This window comes from Aquila chrysaetos, chromosome 5 (assembly GCF_900496995.4).
Source record: "Aquila chrysaetos chrysaetos chromosome 5, bAquChr1.4, whole genome shotgun sequence".
Lineage (NCBI taxonomy): Eukaryota > Metazoa > Chordata > Aves > Accipitriformes > Accipitridae > Aquila > Aquila chrysaetos.
The window spans coordinates 25220154-25241361 of record NC_044008.1 but is presented as its reverse complement, the minus strand read 5'-3'; the positions used below and the strand labels follow the sequence as shown (position 1 = coordinate 25241361).

The 21208-nt window shown below is 36.8% G+C and overlaps 1 protein-coding gene across 22 annotated transcripts in view; it reads right to left on the bottom strand.

Moving 5' to 3' along the window:
• Positions 1-21208, bottom strand: part of CADPS2 (calcium dependent secretion activator 2) — a 322654-nt gene that overhangs the window by 129561 nt on the left and 171885 nt on the right. The window lies entirely within an intron of this gene.

The window sequence follows — 21208 nt, the reverse complement described above, 5'->3', positions numbered from 1 at the left end:
TTTCCTTCAATTTGTGCACACAGAAGATATTTATTCAGAATGTTATGATGTTTTGAAACTTTTTTAGAATTCTTGACAGCTGGATTTTTTAAAAACCCCTAAAATAATTAAATTAAAAACAATGTTTTAAAGCATCACCAAAGTTTTGAAACAAATCAGTTTAACAAGTCCTAACTTACCTATCATTATCTTCTTAATAGGAACATTGCTTGACACTTGAGTAGTGCTTTATAAATTTCGATGTAATTACTCCTCACAACACGTCCAGTGAGGGAGGTTAGCATTATCATATTAGCTTCTGTAGGAGAGAAACCAAAGCGAAGAAAAGCGAGAACTGTTCAGAACCTGAGGTTCTAGCGCAGCAGAAGAAACATTCAGGAAAGCCTCACAGCAGCCCTTGTCTTCCAGACATTGGAAAATACATTTCAGAAGCCTGTAAAGCTGTTCAGCCTTTTCACTCCATGTGTCAAAACATGCAAATCGTTCATGAATTAAAAAAATATAAAAGAAATGTTCCAAAGGGAAGCAGCAAATTAAATATTTGCAGACTTTGCAACTCCACTATGCAACTTTCAGTGACCATGTTTCCCTCATACTTTGTAGTGTAAACACTACAAAATGTACACTACACTATGTAGTGTAAACTACTCAGGACATATTTCATTTTCAGAGCTTTGCAAATTACCCTTTGGAAGCGCCTTTCTGTCTCCATTGGCTATATCAGATCCCTACAGTGCCAAGACCCCAAATTCAGGCATTGCAGTTAGTTGCCTGAAAATAGATGAAATGAAGGAGGCTTTCTGTACCTAGGCATCATGAAAAGTAGGTAATGTGACATTCACAGAAAATGTCTGTTGTTTGCAGTCTGACAAAAGCACTCATTCTAAAGCACAATTCAGAATAATACATATTAGTTTGCTCTTTTCAGTCAGTGCTATGAGGTAAAGCTTCTGTGGATGCAATGACTGAACTTAGCTGATAAAGGACAGAGACTATGTTGACTGCAAAGATTTCAAAATGCTTGGCACACCTGGTAGAAAAAAATTCTTTTTAGTTGTGCTACTACACAGCAGTCCACTGGAAAAGTGCTAGAGTGCAATTTAAACAACAGTGGGGAAAATGCAGTTGCCTTCTTGGAATTCATATACAATCTTTGAAATAGCAGTCTCTTCCCACGTTGCAGAAATAAAAACTTTTTATTGGGAAATATGTGATTTTCTTCTGGATTAAAATTTTGACACTTCATGCTCTCATACATTAGAAAACTCCCTTTTAATCTACCAGACTTCATGTAAACATTGGAACCAATGAGTACTTCTCTTTCCATCCAACATAAAACAGCAGACAAACACGTGATGCTGCCTGTTCAGCAGTGCAGACTATCTGCGTTGCATCTCTAGCACCTCTAAGAATGGAGGAACAGTGCCAGACATTAATTTCCATTCTCCCACAGCAACGCAACTGTTATGGCTTGTTTCCATGAACTCAAATTAGTTACATTTCATTCTGCATTTTAGGCATTCCTGGACAGGTTTGTGAAACAGAAATTCAACTGCATTGCATGGGAGTATACACAAAGAACCCTATCTGGCTTGGAAAGTCCTTGCTCTGCAGATGGTGGAGTCTGAAAGAGTACTCAGACTACTCTTATAAACTTTCCCTGTCATCTGCTGCTGGCCACAGTGGGAGACATGATACTGGGTTAGATGAACATTTGGTCCAAGACAATAAAGCTAATCTAACATTCTGAGACGTTCTGCCTTGGAAAACCTACCAGTGCAGAATGACAACTGTAGGTGATCCTTAGAGTCAAAAAAGTACTTTTATACTCCTGGCCGCCTTTTGATGACAGTACAGGAGTAAGAACAGGGAAGAAAACTTTCATAGTATGACCCAGGCAATCAGTTCCCTTAAAATATCCATTTTAAGAAACTTTCCTACACAGAATACATGTAGAATTTTAAAGATGCCAAAGAAACAAAAAGACTTCTGACTCCATGTCACTTCGGCTCTTTTGAAGAAACTTCCTCTATGAAAGAACGTAGAAGTGGCCACCCAAAAGCACATTCAGGCCTGTACCTTACTCCCAACAGGATGCAGAGGGAAGTAGCAACTGGATGGAAGCATGCGGTTATACATCCCCAGAATTTTCTCCTATACTCATGCTATGAGTATAGCTCTAGGAGTTTCTTTATCTAGGCTCTAGGAGTTTCTTTATCTAGGAGTGGTGTCTCTGTATTTACTACTTGTTAATGGACTTTTGTTTCAATGAATTTCCACAATGGCTTTCTCAACCCTTTTAAACTTTCAAAATCTACACCTAGTAGCACAGTTACACATCTCAACTAGATGTTCCACATCACAACTGTGCCTAGAAGCAGCTCTTCTGGTTCGCTCTGAAACTGCCACCTACTAGTATTATTCAGCGATTGTCTTGTGGCACTGGAAGAGACAGCTTCCAGCGTACAATAATTTGCATTAGAACTGTTAACATGATTGGATGTTTACCCTTGGAAATGCCACACAGAAGCAAACAATCTAAAACTGAATTCTGCAGGTGTTATTCTAGGAAACAATAGAAATGCATCACTGAGAAATATATATCCTCTTTGAGAAACTTCAGTATCCCTTCATGGAATTCAGGATTTTTAAAATGGATTAACATAATTAGGAAAAAAAATTCCTAAAAAAATGTGAGTATCTTGAAAATGGTATTGTTTTGGGTGGTGGTTAGACAAAAACAAAAAACTGATATACAAGAAAGATATAAACATATAACAACAGCATGGATTTGCTCTTTGTCAGAAGTTCTTTACTGTAACAAATACATAGAAAATAAAAACATTCAAATGCACTGTGTCTGCAGTAGTTATTAAACTGGAGCTGATTCATGTTTGGAGCTGTAGAAGTAGGACTTCAGGCATACAGAATTTACCACCTGTGAGGGAGCATCAGAGCCATCTACTGGGGTCAGCCCATTCCTGCTGCACAGGATTGCTCTGAGAAGCAACTGTCTCCCCAGAATAGCAATACTAAAGTGATAGTCAACCGTAAAACTGCTGTTACTTAAAAATAATTAAAAAAAATTCCATAAAATCTAAGAGAAAATATAAGTTGTAACACTGATGAACTGGATGTAAGGTTTGGTTTGAGTGGTTTCTCCTCACTTGAAGTTTTAGAAATACTTTTTTAATAATAGCATTTGTTTGTATATAACACAAAGGGTAAAATGCCTTCTATGAGTGTTTTGGTGATCAATTTAAATGGAACAAAAATTATAATTACTCTTTTTAGTATCCCTCATTGATTACTGTTCAAATCTGAGATTGAGATTTTTCAATCCCTTTCCCCAAACAGAACTTCATGTGTATGTGTGTGTATACATATATTTAGACACACATATATAAAAGGACTCATATCCTGCTATAACTCAGTCAAGAGTTAGAGAGCAGAGTAGTTCCAGTGTCCCATAAACCTACTGGAATAGCTACCTCCGCTCTCCAAATATTTGATTTACCAAAATACTATAACAGATTTTATTGGAATTTGCAGAGCTAAATTTCCAACCAGGCTTTAATAACTCCCACATTAAATATCTTAAAACCTGCTTTTAAAATAGACTGTATACATACAGAGAAAAACTTCACATTTATAGCTGCTAAGAAGCTACACTTGGACCCTTCTAAAATTAACATGCAATTGCTTTATCTGTATTGGCTAGGAAAATATGCACTATTCTCAATTATAAAAGGTTTCACAACACAATATAAACAATCAAAAGTGAGATTCATTTAGCTGCGTTATAAACATATTCCCATCTTCTCCCTTACTTTAACCATGCTGCCCTCCTGTGGATGTCAGGATATGTATAATGCAATGGCCCACACTAAGAAAACGTAGTTCAAATTGATTCCTGCTACTTGTTTGTGACTGACTTGAAGAGGAAAGAAAATGCCACTGTGTAACCACAAAACTGGTTAAATTAAACTTCAGGGCAAGGACTGTTAAACTTATATTTTAAATAGTTTTAAAATGAATATTTTAAATAAGTAGAATGTCTTATTATTCCACAAATCATGTATATATGGGAGCACAGTCATACATATTAATAATACATTTATTCTCAAATTAGGGGAAGAACATTCATTGCATAATGACGAGTTACTTCATCTGTTGAAGTGCCAACACAGTTGAACACATATATTATAAAGATTATCCCAAACCAAAAAGCATAGAAATGATTTGCAAATGTATCAGTATTTGATAAACTCCAAAAGTGCCAACTGGTGAAACTGTAACCTTTTTTTCCTGGTACAGAGATACCAAATACATCTTGAGGAATTACTGAGTCAAAAATATGTTACATCTTTAAAGAAAAATGTCAAAATGGTTTGGAATAAAAGAATCTAAAATTAAGAAGAGGTATAATCAATTACTCAAAGAAATTATCTCAGAAAAAAAGTCTTTTTGATTAATTACGTTTCCATAAAGTCTCTGTTCTAATAAGCTCTGTTACTATCTAACTGGAAATTAGTATTATGCACTAAAACATTTATATAATTTGAGCTCATCTATACTCTGTTAGTGCTGTCAGATTTGTTAAATCATTGGTTTAAAACAGAGCAGTAGGGAACAGATACCAAAACCACTAAAGTACAATAGCTGAAGTGACACAACGCTGCTGTTTTTCTTCTAGACTAAATTTGTAAATGCTGACAAATTATGCTTAAAGTCTTAATGATAAAGAATGCTTAAAAGTACACTTTTCTTTCTGAAGGACTAGAATTTCTAAAAGCTACAAAAGGTAGAGTGATACCTTCGGATTCTAAAACATAATGATAGAAAGTAAACACTTCTTCTTTAGTATCTTTTTTGTCTTTAACTCAGGAATAAAAATGAAAAGTGAAATGCTAAATTTTAAATCAAGCCACTCCCTGACAAAATATTTTATATATTATTGAAGAGACTGTGAAATAAATAAAAAGTCTCAGGAAAGCAAAAAACAATAAGAAATTATTTTGGACAAGACAAGACATTTAGTATAGTCACATGCTATTTTGTGCCAATTAGTGAAGCTGTTAACATGCAGTATCAATAAAAAACAATTGACCTAAGTAGTGGGGCTAATTAAATGAAATAAGATAATTAAATGCTTCTCAATATATAATAAAAAATTATGGCTGAAAGTGTTCCATAATGTTGTCTTTTTGTTTTCCTATTATCTGCTTTTCTGCCGAGTTTTAATCAGTGTATCTATATGCATAAAAGATAGATAGTGTCCAGATGTTAATGTGTTAGTGGCAGGAATCACGTGTTCAATTAAAATTTATTGAGTGTGCAAGGAAAAAACCCAAGCCTTCCATTAAGTAGAATACATACAGCTCAATTAAAAATGAATGTAGCATTTGTGATTAAATTGAACACTCACATTCTATAATGGAAATAAAATTTTACTTGACATATAATTACTTTATTAATCGTAATCATACCATAGTAACCTAGGGATCAGATTTATCTTTTGTTTGAAAAATGGATCCATTGCTTCTCAATATAAAAAATAATGGTAAAGCTGCATTTACACAAATTGTTGGTTCCTCTCCTCTGATGCAATTTTTTTTGGCATAAGTAGTGAATGAAAGAAAAGCAACTGTAACATTTTTGGAGATCTTAGTCTAGCACACTTTGTCAGCTACTGGCAATATTTGTTGTATTTAATATCAGCCCCGGTTGTGTTGCTTGCACAACAACTGCAATTTTGTTTGAATGCATTCATTACTCAGAATGTGTTTCTAAATTGTTTGACTGAAAGATCCTTAAAAAGACATCTCATGTCCATGTAACGTGGTATTGGTTCCCAGCCTACAGCCCTTAGCCTAAAAGGAATCATTCTGTAGCCTACATGTTCAGTCCCTTGCTTCAGATTTCAGCTTGCCCTTCAAAGCTAAGACTGACAGCCAGATGAAAAAGGGCTAGAGAGCCGTAAACAGTTTTACAAAAGAGACTGGCCATCAGAAGTCCAGCTGTGAGCGGAGAACATCCTCAGGTAGACTTCTCCACACCAGCACTACTACACACTGAGCTAAGTTACTCTCTTCTACTTGGTCAATGGCATGGGGCAGCCCACTTAAAACTTTGAACTTAAAATGGTTTGAAAATTTAAATAAGCTTAAAATACCAGCGGTCAAAACCAGAAATGGAGGAACACACGATAAAAATAGTAACTTCTAAGGCACTGATTTACTGAACAAGGGCTACTAGTTTTGTATTTAGGAATCTGTTCTCTCACCAGAACCATATAGCTTCTCATCTTTGGAATAAACTTTGAAGAAAAGCAGATGGCAGTTTTGGGCTGGCAATCTTCTAACGTTACCAGAGGAGCTCTCCATCTGGTAAAGCAAGGGAATTTGGTCTGACCCTGATGGAGACTTAGCAGTGGAACTCAAACCTACACCTACCACAACACTTCCCCTGCCAATTTGTCCCTGGTTTACTCTGTAAAAGCATGAAAGATAATCGAACAGGTCTTTTCTGTCTCTTGCTCCAAGACAAACAAACCATGCACAGGATCTGACATACCACTTCATATGCATTTTTCACCTACCTGATTTATCATTTATGCATAAAGTGAAAAAAAATCCCACAGATTACAAAAAGACAAAGCAGTACTACATCGTTGAACAGACACAAAGTTAATTTAGGACGGGATTAAATTAAAACAAGTTTGTGACAGTAAGGACGCTAAAAAGATTATTTTAAGTGCAGGGTGAATTCTTCATTACAGTTTTTATTTAAATAAAAAGATAGAGTGAGCTAATCGTGCAGAACTCTGTATGAAAGCACCGCTACACCACTGACATCGCAGAAACCACCAGCCTACCGAGGTGATGCTGTCACATTGCTTATTCAGGGTTGTGAGATGTACTCGAGGACCCTGACAAAATGGTACAGTATGGAACTGCCAACACATTTGTGTTGACATTTAACAGGATGTGGACTATTTAAAGTGAGCTGGCTGTGACAAACATACTATTTGGACAAAACAACAGTAGTGCAGGGCCATGGGGACCCTGTTACTATGTCAAAATTACATGCAATACTGTAATCATTGACATTATACTACCATGGAGAAAAAAAAAAACCACTATATTGAATTTACAAAAAGTTACCTCTGCCTTTATATCCAGTATGGTGTTAAAATAATTTTTGCCCATACAAAGTAGTGTATTATGAATTGGAATCCACGCTCAGACACAGTGTAGCTCAACTGACCCTACAGTATGGAACTGAGCCAGCGTTCCGGCACATACAGAGGATTAGATTGGTTGTGCAATTAGCATTTAAAACTAATTTTGCTGTTATAAGTGCCCTTGATTTTGTAAGGGTTTATATTCCAAAAGACAAAAATAAGGTGAATTTTACCTTCCTACAATAACATATGGACAGCATAAGTGACAGAAGGACACAACAGGCAGGTGGCATGCCCCCATCCTTGCAGCTAATAGTACTGGCACTCTCTGTATAGAAATAATGCCAGGCCATGCCGGGCCATATGTAGTGTCAATGTATGTCAGGTGGAAATAACTCTCTTAAATTCTATGTCACAGATTAGTGTATGGTACCAAGAAACAAGTCAGATCACCTGACAAGAAAGGCTAACAAATAAACTGCATCTTTTACCTGCATGATATGTGTACTGTGCTGATTTGTAGTAGCAAAAAGCAATATAAACAAAATCTAAAACAATTATTTCAATGATGTTTGGTGCCACAGTCTGGGAAAATGAGAATATTGCTTAGGTGACTATGTACAGTAATAATGTTATGAATATCACAATCAGTTACATCTTCATTACTACAGACTCATGCACGTAAGGGAAGTTTCCAGACAACTTTTGAAAGGAACTCAGATAGCAAAAAAGTTAAAAATTATGATTAAAAAAATAATACAAAATAAATATATATATTCTACTATATATAATTTTGGAATAGGTTATGAAGCAGGGATACTTGCATGTGATTTCATTCTAAAGATACTGTCAGCAATATTTTGGATGTATTTACAGAATAATAATTTTTTTCTCAAGTTTTAAGCAAAACTATAAGTCAGATGTTGTTCTGAATGGTACTTTCCCAAAGCTATGGGAACTGTGTAACAATAGCATGAAGAAATTTAAGCTACAGAAGCCAACCTGACCATTCAAGTCAGACCAGAGTCTCCTCAATTAGAGTGTAGACTTACTAGGAAATTCCCACTGCTCTGAACTTATTACTGCAGATTTTAGAACACCTCTGATGTAATAAAATTTAAACTGTTCATCATTTATTGTAGTAAAAATAAGCAGCCTACTCTATGCTCTCATTTTAGTAAGACAAATGATGCATAAGAAAAAAAATTACCTGCCTATATTTCACTTCAGGTACATGTAGCGACTAAACTGCTCAGATCATCATCTTCCATGTGAGGACCTAATAAGACATATTTGTCTACAGCATAACATTTTTTTAATACTACCTTCAATCCACAAAGCACTGAATGGTCAACCCATCCATTCTTCTTATCTTGAATATGAAAACAACTTATAAGTAAATTAAACTTAAACCAAAGTTATTACTTAGTGGTTTAGAACAAAAGCCAGTTACAAATCACGCCAAACTTTAGATTTTCTCAATTCCTCACCCACAATTTAATGAACCTATGGTCTATTTTCAGTTAAATTTTAGTTCATCATTTGGCCTTCTAAGTTACCACCAGCTTTGTTATTTTTAATGAAAATACAGAAAAATTCCTTTTTACACATTAACAGCCTTCTGAAGTTGTGATCTGAGCATTTCCAGTAACAGGCAAGACTGTTCAGATTTTATTCTTCATATTTTTAAATAATCCAATAAAGCAAACATTTACAAGCACAAATGTAAGGTTTCAGAGGAGCATGTATTTCATGTATTTTCAGGATTGAACCCTTGCTTGAACCTCTGACATGACCATCAGTAGAAGCTGTTGCCCAGTTTTGCCCAGCTACTTTTAGGTACTTGAATGAAGTACCTAAACAAAAAAGGATGCATCTACTTTGGTAACTTAGTCTGAATAAGGTGTGTGCTTTTGAAGAGAATCTCTCCATCGCCCCCAGTTGCAGTACTTGGTTCACATTGCAGAACTGATTCAGAGCACATGAACTAGACTCCTCTTGCATGAAATGAAATCAGATGTGGTACTCAGCTAGTGCATCTCACATATTCCAGCCACTAAAGGGCAGTCAGTCTAGGACAAGACCAGACACAGAGTGAACTAAATCCGCAGAAACACATATAAGGTGATCGTCATGTCCTCAGCAACCACTGAGTCGCTTTACAGACCTGTTTGGGCACACTTCACACTTGGTTCCCTTTGTAGTCAAGAAAGAGGCACATGCCAAGCACAGTTCAGGTCTTCCAGATTTCCATCTCTTTGTACTGGGCAGCATAATTTTGGTAGCCATCAGTGGCTAAAAATCCTTCGTAAGTGCCTCAGCTAGCCAAGTCCGGGTTACTACTCATTGCATTATTCATCCTTTAAGTCTTCTCTCTCCATGGCAGGATCATCACATGCAATCTGCCATCTGGGCATAGGGTTTAATCTCATCCCACTGCTGCAACAAGGGCTGTGGCTAGAAGGTACTCAGTCAACCAGTCTCTCTCACGCAGTGATGCTGCATTCAAATTTGTTCAAGTAGAGTAGCCATGAATTAGGAGTCAGTCACATAAACTATGATGACAAGTCTTCAGTGGTGCTGCAGCACAGCTCACCACCATCTTCATGGTCTGAAAGTGACCTCTTCTCTAAAGTGATAAACTGAAAATTGCTGCCAAGGTTTTTTTCACTTCTTTTTTCCCCCTCAGACATGCACACGAGGATCAGGAAGTTTAGATGAGGAGAGATTTAAAGTTGAGAATTGCAGATAGAAATTTGATAGTATAGACTAGAAAAGTCTACCTAGCTATTCTACGGGTCACTGAGATGCTCGGTCATAGGTTCTGAGATCTCACATGGTAAGAAGAAAAAAGCTGGCATTTACATCTGAATGCAAGGCACCATTAAGGTAAACCATAAGAGATAATCCATGCCAAAAGAAAAAGAGTTTAGGACCCAGTGAGACTGTGACATAACTGCATTAAATAATGCTGAGGAGAGAACAAGGTACAAAAATCAGTATGCAGGAAACAGATCAACGCCAACAGGACCAGCTCACTCCAACTGATTATTTTGTGAGGCTCAATAAGGATTTTAGCAAAGATGAACCAAAGTATGATGTGACACACATGCAGTACTGATATGGGGATTCTCCATACCTAATCAATTATGCATACTCAATCCTAGTGAAGGCACGATGATATTGAACATGTGTTGTTAAAGTTATGATCTAAAGACAATACATACACAACTGAACTTGCATCATTTTGCTCACCACAGACCTAAAGAAAACCCATCTTAACATTTTCAGAAGCATGTAGCTTTTCAGTGAAATATAAAAAACAGTTTTAATGATTTTTTTAATGTGAGAGTAGAATCACGATTTAAATATAAATTACATATTCATGAGAACAGATTCTTAAATCTGTTCTCCATTCTTTTACTTCATGTTTTAAAAAGTTATGAGTAAAAACAAAGCAAGATTTTTTTTTAAGAAAAAAATTGTATTTTAAGTTTTCTGACTATTAATCTTGCTTAACCCATAGATCTTTTTCACATAAAGTCTGTTGTGGTTAAGCTAAGTGAGTTTGGATCTAAATTTGTATCTCAGCTTTTACAAATATTTCAGATTAATTACTATGGAATGAATGAAAAATGACACCTTAATTAGTAATGCTTCTCTTGGCAATTAGGATTCTCTTGGCTTCTCTTAGCAATTAAAGTGGCAGTGGCGTATCATTAAGGTCTTCAAGATTCCCCATGCCTCCTCAGAAGCAATTACTGTGGGAAGCACTGAAAATCGGGCTCATAGCTATAATCTGTTCTCTAAGGATCTAGCAGCAGGATAAACACTTTTGCTTCTTCCTTCCATAGTAATTTTGTATTAACCCATCATCATTATCTAATCAATCATTAATGTAATTTTAATGTGTCATTTTTTATGAAGTTCAATTTTCATTTTTAAAAAGTGATTACAGTCAATTGATTTTGCAAAAGTGTATAGTATTAAAATCATTTAAATGAAGACAGTTAACACATTAGCAATATTCTCCGTGGCAAAATGCTAGCATTCATTTAGCACAATGAAATACTAGAGTTTAGCACAATTTAGACTAGCATAACAGAAAATACTGCTATGAGACACCTTGGAATAATAATAGTAAGACATCCATACATCACTAAAAGTGAATTAAAAATCAAGCCATTCTATCATGCTGCTTATAACGTACAGAGGAAATTTTTACCTTAGTATATACAAACACATGTTGCCTTATGAATGTAAAAATGAGGACAGGTTTGTCAGAATTTAGCAAGAAATATAAGATAATTATAGCTACATCAATGACACTTTTGACCCTCTGACTAAACAAAAAATATACACCATTGCTAATGGACCCAAATTTAAAAATGTTAGTTAATTATGGTCCAAAATTTGCCCAATATTTCTGCTGAACTGTAAAGTCACTGGTTTAGTTTTCAAATTTTGTGTTAGTTTCTCAGTAATCTCATTCCATGTGTCAGAAGTTCTTGAAACACTTGGGTTTACTCTGTGCTGGGATTTATGAGTCTTGTCTTGCAGAAAGGGATGCTCACAGGCTTGTCTTCAGGGTCTTGGATCTTTGGAGTCAGCAACTGTCTGAGAGTTACTGTTGAAAAGAAAGATAATCTCCTCTTCCTAAGTTTTAGTAAAAAGCTCTTATGGTTCAAAAGAATCATGTTAACTTCATGCAGCAGGAAGAGTATTTAAGTTACAGATCAGCAATGCCAGTCCTTTCCAGTTCAAGGTATTCAGCAATGACTACATTTCATGAAGTATTCTGAAGTTTGCAGCCAGGATACTTTTCATAGCAGTTTCTGACATATTGTTCTGAAGGATCATTCACTGAGCAGAGAAAATACGCTCTACACATATAAATATGTGGTGCTGGATGTCAGATGACATTTTGGCATACCTTGGTGTAAAAAGAAGAGCAGACATTCCTGCATACAAGTGATATTTGCTGCACTGTATACTCCTGTTGCTGCTCACATTTTTTACTGAAACCCCTTTTTTCTTCAACAGTCAACTGTGTTTGAAATTCAACCAAAGCCTATTTCATCAGCTACACAACTTCTGCAAGTGGTGGGTAAAGCACTGGCATTAATACAGCTTGCTTCAGCACTGCAGAACTACCTACAGCTACTGCACTTGTCTTGAACAGTCCTAAGATTTTGGATTGTCATGCTAGGTCTAGGTTGAATATGGATTGGAAAATGAAGCTTTGCAGTTTACTTCTGTCTTCAAAGCCAATGAAACTTAACTGAAACGCTGATGCTTCTTTATGCCTTCCTGTCAGAGACTACAATGAAATCTTTTGCCCAGTGTCTCAAAGGTCCTCTGTATAAGGCAAGCAAATATGAGGTCACATGCTTTGAGTCTGAGCATGAGCCAACTCTAAATCAGAAGTGTTGTGACCACGTTGGCAACCGCAACAGTTCTCCAGTGCTGGCGCTGGCACCACATTGTCAGTTTTTGGTCAGGGTGGAGAGCTAGCAAAGTATAATCTCTCCCTGCCCACCCCCATCCACAAGTCCCATGACCTCCTCAAATGGTCATATCTAAAATAATATTTTGTTAGATTAAAAAGAAACCTCTAACTCAATTTTGCTTCATAAATAAAGTTTCTTTACTAGAGAATTCCCTTTAGATATGCCTGCTTTTGTTCGTCTTCCATATTACTGACATCCCCATTAGCTTATAAGGAACACTTTGAAAGAGTTCATCTACATGAGTAGATGAGAATGAGGTTCTTAGGACAACTTGAGCGCTAATTTTGACTTATTTTGCACTCAGCAAACATTGTCCCATTTGCCAGTAACAGGAAAGACAAGAAAAGCTGTGCACGCTATAAAATCATAGCTAGATGGAGCGACTAAGTTTTACTTCGATCCAGCTGACTTGCATACACACTTAATACCTGTGATGGAATCCTCTTGCAGCAGACTGCTTCATCCCACAGTGCTTCAACATGTTATAACAAGATTTCACAAGTTAACAACTGAGACAATCTCAGGAAATAGGAGCATTTTTGGTTATATGGTCAGTGAATCAAGACTCAGGTGAAGACCAAGGCTTTCCTTCATGGCAGGCACCCTTTACCCACACGTAAGGAATGAGTAAGCAGAGGATTATCTTTTCATCAATGGCACAAAGGTAGTTTACTGGCCTCCTATTTGCATACGGATTACAGGTCATCTCAAAATACTGGAAGGCCTGACGTTGCAAATGGCAGTGGGCAATCTCTGTCAGGTATTTGTAGAAAGATTTACCTCAAAAACATATTTGAGACTAATTAGGAGTAATTGTAACAGAAATGATAAAGAGCACTGATATATTCCACCCATATTTCTTACAACTTTACTGTTCTTATGATAGGATAAGAAAATGCTTTGAACAAAACTTCAGATGTTAAAAACACAAATCAAGCATGTCTGCTGCCAAACAGAACAAGCTATATATATGTTAGAGGACATCACAAACCCTAAACTAACACCAGTGCAAAAAAAAATCCTCACAGGAATTAACTGAAGTGACATTTATTTCATAAAATATCTATTTAATTTCATGCATCTTCATAAGAGTATAAACACAGACACTATTTTATCTATAAAGATCAATATTTATAACTAGTCAGAAAAACAAGAAATAGCAGTAGAAGTGAAGATATTTCTCCTAACTGCATGGTTACCTGTAGCGAAATTGTCTTACTATCTATCAAAGTAGCCCAAGTTTCATTGAAAATAGAAGGAGACTTAGCTTTTAAAAATCACTTAGGCAGCTACGCATAGTTTATCTCTGACCCAAATTTAGATTTAAGAAACTGTGAATTAGGCAGAAGAAAAAAGATGACATGACTGAAGCCCACCTCTTGTTCTGGTAATTCATCTTTCCAAAGCTTTGTGCTCTAGTGATTAGGCATTTATTTTAATTTAGTAGATAATCTATACTTCTTCTGAATGCAGTATATATAGAGAAAAGTTTACCTTACCAACTCCAGAGTACCTTTCCTTTTTTTTCCCCACAGCCAATGTCTTAGCATTGATAAACCAACCTGTTAAGGTATTCCTCCCTACCTAGTGGCTTTGAGAAAACTCAGAGAACTCTGACGTAGCCTAAATACCTAAATTTTTAGGCTGCTGTAGTGAGGCCATATGACTAAATGATCAGAAAAGGATTCCAAACTATCTGATGTTATGTAAAGTTTGCAAAATTCAAACAAACTCAACAGTTTCCTCCGTCTGACTTTCCTTACGCTTCCCAGTCTTGACATTCACAAACTGAAAAATAAGCCTTCTACCAAAGGACAGCGAGAACCTCGCTCTTTGAAGCAGCAGCTGAAGTCAGTGCTCTGCTACCCTTTTTTCAGCTGGAACAAAAAGTGCAATAGCAACAAACAGAAAGCTAGATGGTGCTAATACACTGACTTTATGGTTACAACTAGATGTGCTGTGCACAAGCTTGGAAAGACAAATCAAATATTATAAAGAGATACAGAAGAGTTTATGTATGTAGAAGAAATGCTCTAGTTAGATAACTATCTACTTAACATTTGGTTCAGGCAATTACGTCGTGTTGATAAGAAATGAAAAAGAGCATCAGGAGTCTCTCAGATAGCCCCCTTCCCTTTTGTAAGAGAAAAATGTTACTGTCTTCACTAATGAGAAAAGTATTTTCAGTAACTGCTGAAAATTAATGTAGGAAGTTATTGTTTTTCTCTCATGGAAAATACTACTAATTGAAGAAGTCTATGCTACATATTACCATATCATAACAAGTATTAGTAAGGATTTTCAAAGATTTTGGATACATACAGGTTTCTAACACTTCACTTTGAAGCAGCTGTATACCCACTTGTTCTAAGAGAAACTAAACTTGATATTTTAGCTTAGCCAAAATTTTGTTTCTATATAATCTTTTTAGTGCTGGTAGAACAAACGATTTAGAATTATTCTAACATATCTATGTGTTTTGGCTCAGAGAAAGGTCTGAAACCAGTTTCAAATTCACTATGTGCAATACAAAGGCATATCTGTGACTGGGAGCACGCAGCACTTGCTAAGAGAAGCGTGATTGTATTCCTGACATCTTTATCTGTAATTTCAATGTGGTGACCTTGCACATTTCTCTGAAATAACAATACTGGGAGCAGATCTCATCTTCAGATCAGCCTTCAGATTACACATCTTAAAGTTACAAAGCTAATTCTGTTTTTCCTCCTGCCCTTCTTTGCTAGGTGACCATGGACAAGCAGCACGTAAGAGCTGGCACCATCATTGTTCTGGCTAACTTCAGTGTCCCCGTGGCTCTTCTTAGCTGACTTATGAGCTCACTAGTAGCTATGATGATGGTTTATCCAGGTGACAGTCACACACTACAGCCCTACCCACTGAGAAGCCAGCAGACCCCAGTGCTATCCTCAGCTCAGTCACTGAATTGCCTGTGACTTTGGGTGATCTCTGTTCATTCCTGTGCTTCATCTCACTCATCTATAAAACAGAGAAAATTATACTTGCCTTCCTCTCCAAAGAACTCTTTTATCAATAGGTGACAAGTATCGCAAAAAAGAGAGGGGAAAATTACTTATCCTCTAATTCTGCAAGTTGGAAGACTGCTAACCAGGGCATTCAGCTCACAGACTTCCTTTAGCTCTATAACTACAGCAGCAGGAGGAGAAATGTGATACGTCAGTCACATACAGGAACCAGTAGCTGTATTTATTGTTTATAAATGCTCTTCTAAGAACATTTCAGTCAATTCCAAGTGCACAAGAGAAAAAACTTTAAAAGGTTAGCAAATTCACGGTGACCTTTATATTCTGAAAATACAACCATAAAATAGTAGTAATAATACAAAAGAAGTTGTGAGTGAAAAATGATTTCACACAGATTCCTTACAATTTTGGAGAGTCCAAGTTCGAAAAAGTCATGAAAATAATTGCTTTACTGATGAGCAACAGGAAGAAAATCTGGGCATGTACATACTCAAGCGCTGGTAGAATGTATATTCCAAACACAAAAGTTTAACAAATTAAAGGTATAACATTTCTATAAGCAACATGTCATAGCAGAAAGCAGAACAGAACTTATAAGAATGAATTTGGCCTTTCAAATCTTGGAAAAAGTTCTGGACAAGAGCTATGTTGAAATTTTTTACTTCGGAAGTCAAACCCAAATAATACTGCTCTGTAATTCTGTCCTGTTCAGGCTGTTCAATTTGCAAATATTTCATTTTACGTTATTATTTATTTTCCTCTTTTCAGTATGACCATTAAGCACTACTAATCCTTTTGAAGCAAGCTATTTGAAAAAATCTCAGTATTCCTTTTTTATTTCTAGATTGGAAGCAACAGAATACCCTCTAGTAACCACTAGGCTATGCTAACATACAACTTAACTGAGACAAAAATCTACTTTTAAAAATAATGCATGCTTTAAATGCACGCGGATGGGCAAAGGCACATTAAAAACCCCAACACACATTACAAAAGATATTTACAGTAACCCACATATCTTGAGTGGATTAACCTGTCCTGCTTGGGTTTTCAACCCTAATTTAATTATGAGTTAAGGACAGCCAAGTGAGCCTTTCTTGTAAAGTAAACAGTACCTCCCTAACACTGCTATTCTGACTCAACAGAAATAAACAGGCTTTTAGCATTTTCTATAGAAATTTTTTAGGTCAAATTTTGCTTATTTCCTCTGATGATTTGTTTTAGATTCAAGATTGCAACAGAATAGAAATATTAAAACCCCTCCTGTTGTATGGATGTTGGCTTTACTACCTTAATAAAGAAGATTAAAAAAATATCTTGTACGTGCTCTGCATTTTAGACAACGAAAAGGTTACCACATTCTATGAGAAGATAACAAGTACATTACAAATTATGAGAAAGGAATCTGAAGTATAATGAATTGCTGATAATCAGAACTGTTCTACAATCCCCATTAATGAATGACATTTACCTTGTCATTATTCAGAATTTCTAGCTGTGCATGCTTCCCCTTGTAATCTACTGACAGGGTTCAAATAGAAAAGGATGGTTATACATCCTTTGGGTTGTTTTGTACTTCAAGAGCCTTTCATGCAAGAACAAAAAAAAAATTATCTAATGAATAATAGGATTATGTTTACTGTAAAACATATATGAGTATTCCTTATTTTTTAAGCATGTAACAGAATGCATAGAAAAAATCACAGAGTGTTTCTTTGATCAAGTGTTTTTTTAAAAATCGCATTAGTGGAGTAACACTAGATTAGCTGTATGGATGTGTCAACAAAAACACTAGTGTAAAAGTAATGTGGTCAGCAAAGCTACCTCTTTTTCACAGACGTACAAATGAACTGATACTATGAAACTGAGATTCATAGTAGTGTTGAGTCATAAGGTTTTTTATTTCTTGCTCTTAGGAAGGTTACAATTTATAATGAGAAAAATCCCAAGTTTATAATTTTATTTGAAATATAATTATTTGTCAAGGCTGTGGAAACCCAAAGAGGGAACATGATCTGAAGGTGCTGCAGTCCAGAATACTACTTGTGAATTAAAATCTCAGTTTAAGTACAAGACAGTGTAATTTGTAAAACTGAATATTCTTGAGACATAAATGCGAGATAGGTTTTCAAGTCTTTCAGCATGTCCACTGTGTCAGTAAGTAAAGTCAGTCTTAAACAGAAGAAACTTTTCTGAAGGAGTAAAACTGTAAAGCCACAATTAGCTTGGGCCTGTGGGTTTTGCTGACCCAGCAGAAACTGAAATATTTGAGCGTAACTCCCGTATCTGAAAAAAACAGTCTCTTATTACATTATCTTTTTAAATCATGATAGATCATTAATCTAACAAAGCCCCTCTTTCTGCAATTGGCTGTGGGGTAAAATTTTAATTCAACTTTGAATAAATTTTGAGATTCTCAGCTGAAAGGCATTATCTAGTGCCAACAGATTGCCTTTTTCTCCTATGAGACAAATAATGTGTGAGGTTCATGAGGTGTTTCTGAAAAATAAACTGAAGAATTAGAACTTAACTGAGATAATCACACTAACTACGTTAGAAGTCTGTTATTAAGGTTGTAAAATACAACTTGCTAACATGATGAAATTCCAGCAGCAAGGATGATCACGTTCTTTCATCCTTTTATTCCCCACTCTTTTGTGTACTCTATGACACTGTGCTTAAATATCTGACCACAAACTAAAAAACCAAAACCAAACAAAAAAACCCAAACGAAGTAAACAAAACTAAAATAAAATAAACAAAAACCTCCCAGCCCCTTTCACTATTCAGGATAGCAGCAGCTGCCTTCCAGCTCTTCAACACTTTATTTTCTCCTATGGCCTGTTTCATTGCATGTTACCCAAACACTGCTTGACAGACAGAATTGAGTTATTTGCTTTTCTACCTCAGGCAGGTTCACCAGTGAGCTGCAGAGCCTGGCACCGCAATAACACTGCCCGGCAGAGCATAAGCCTTTGGCCGTGTGTTAGAGAATTGACCATGCCCCACTTCCCCCAGCTCGTGAGGTGTGCAGGAACCTTTTCTACCAGTTGCTTCCCAAGATTTACCTTCAAATGTCTATGACACTGGGAGGTGGTATTATTTTCACTTCATAACAGAACTGAAGTACTAAAAATGTTAGGCTTCAGATATTAAGATGAAGATCTAATTTTTAGGATATTTGAACTCTTAACAGCACAACGTATATTTGCAGCCCCATTTCCACAGACTTCAGCTAGTAGGTGTGAGTGTTGGGCACCTCCATGAAATCAGATTCCAGTTTATCACACTGGGCACAGGAAACAAATAACATACGACCAGTTACTATAGGTGGAAATGTTTCAGTCTCTTACAGGCAGGTCGTTCTCTGCAGCACACATGGGGATAAAAGCCAGTTCTTCCAGGCATCCCTGAACTACCTTAACTGCAAAAAATTCCTTTGCCTTCCCATAATACTGTCCATAATCCACTGTGTGTTTCCAGCCTCTTCACAAATGAGGATTTCTCTGATAACACAGTATCAGTTCGGAACCAGAATAGCTTTAATCTGTGTGTTGAAGCAGGTGGGAATCCCTCTTGAAAAAAATAGCAAACGACCACTTAATACCTATACTCATCGAGGAAGTCAAGAGAAGGCTGCAGAGAGTGCCTGGATGATAGCTTTTCATAACATTAATGTTTCCTGACTGCACACATTACAATTATTCCAGCAGGTGTTTTTTTCCCTCCAAAAAAACCCTTCCTCCCTCTCATTGCAACCCCAGTGCCATCATACAGTATTTCATCAACCTTTTCAACGGTTATTGGAGGAATTATTAACCTTTTATTTAATTTCACATATGTTTATGGTGGAGGAGTCCATACAGGCCTCCCTCAGTGCTCTAGCTTTCCTAGACAAATGTGTAGGTAATAATCATTATAGCTAATGGCTATAAAGAAAGGGAAACGATGACTGACCCTGAGCATTTTTGGTGGGCAGAACAACATTTGCCTGGAGAATAGTAACAGCAGTGACCCTGAAGTAAAATGAAGAAGTAAACAAGTGTTCCAGGAGATTAGGATTCAAAATCAATGTGAGGAAGTAACCAGCAGCAGCAGATAAAAGGGATAATGATAATGATGGAATTAAATTATTGAAAGCAATATTTGACTGGGCAATCCATTTAATGCTCAGACAAGAAGACTAGTGACATAAACCAGTATGGAAAAGAAAACTGGGGGTTAGGAAGACCCTCTGAAGACCCCAGAAGAACAGCTAGCTCCCAGCCAAGAAAGCCTCTGGGGAAACCCAGGAGTACAATGGGAGGAAGCACTGGAGCCTTGTCCTTGTTGCTGGACCCAGGTCAAAGTTGCATGTAACACCCTTACTGGGGTTGCAGACAGCATGACCCCAACATTATCAGTGACTTGGATCAAAAATGGGGACTTCTCCCAGTCAACTGTTGGCGTAGGTGCATAGGAGCACAACATCCCTGATGTAGCTGTAGCGTGGAGTATGCAATGGAAGCAGGCCACGTGCAAGTTAGACATCATCCTGTCCCCATGGCTGCCTTTTGACAAAACACTGAAGAACGCAGGCAGCACCATGCCACCCCTGCAGCATTCACTATTTCAACTGGCTAAATACCTTTCAGCAGCAGGAGACTGAAACCATGCTAGTGGACTGAATCTAGACAAGGATGTGCCACAATTACCAACCGATTTCAGAGGTGTTTGGTGAACGCAAATGAATGGGGCAGGGGGTGGGGACTGACAGGAGAGCATCATGCTTTAGTACAGACAAGCACTTTTCTCTCCTCCCTAGGTCCTCTCCACTCCAACTTACTCATGTCAGCCTGGTCTTCCTGCTCTCTCCTACCACGTTATCCCATTTGTCTTATTGATGTATTTGAAGCCCTACTTCTAAGTTTTCTCATCTCAGCCCCAGTCTCCAAGCACAGTAGCTCCAGTTCTTCCGTTAGCTCCACGACTGGTTTCCCTCTCTTGCCTTGCAGCTCCTGGTCACCAGCCACAGGTCTCCAGGCAGCAAGTCTCATTGTTACAGTCCTGATCATTTGTGTCTAAGTTTCCCCAAACCAAAATGAGGGCTGGGAGATTTCAGGCCAACCAATTACAGGTTTGCCAAAACTTAAGTAAGGTTGGTTTGTTTGGTTTTTTTTTAAAGTATTGAATATAGGAATTTTTGGCAATTGCTGTCTGTATACAATGAGCAGAATATTAACAGGAGGAGATTAAAAAGAAATCTAAACAGTATGGCCACTACATTAATTCTATATTTACATGTTGAATAGTCCTCTTTTTTTGAAATGTACTTCTACTTACTTCAGAAGAAGTTAAAAGGATGTAAAAGAGCCCTGGTAATTGCTTTATAACTACAGATACAGCTTTGCTTACTGTTAGCAACACTACCTGTTTTTGCAGTTGGGATGAGGAATAGCAATGGCAGTTGGCTAGGCGAGCCGTCTTCATGAATAATCTATTCCAAATAGTTTCAGTCTTAGACAGAAAAA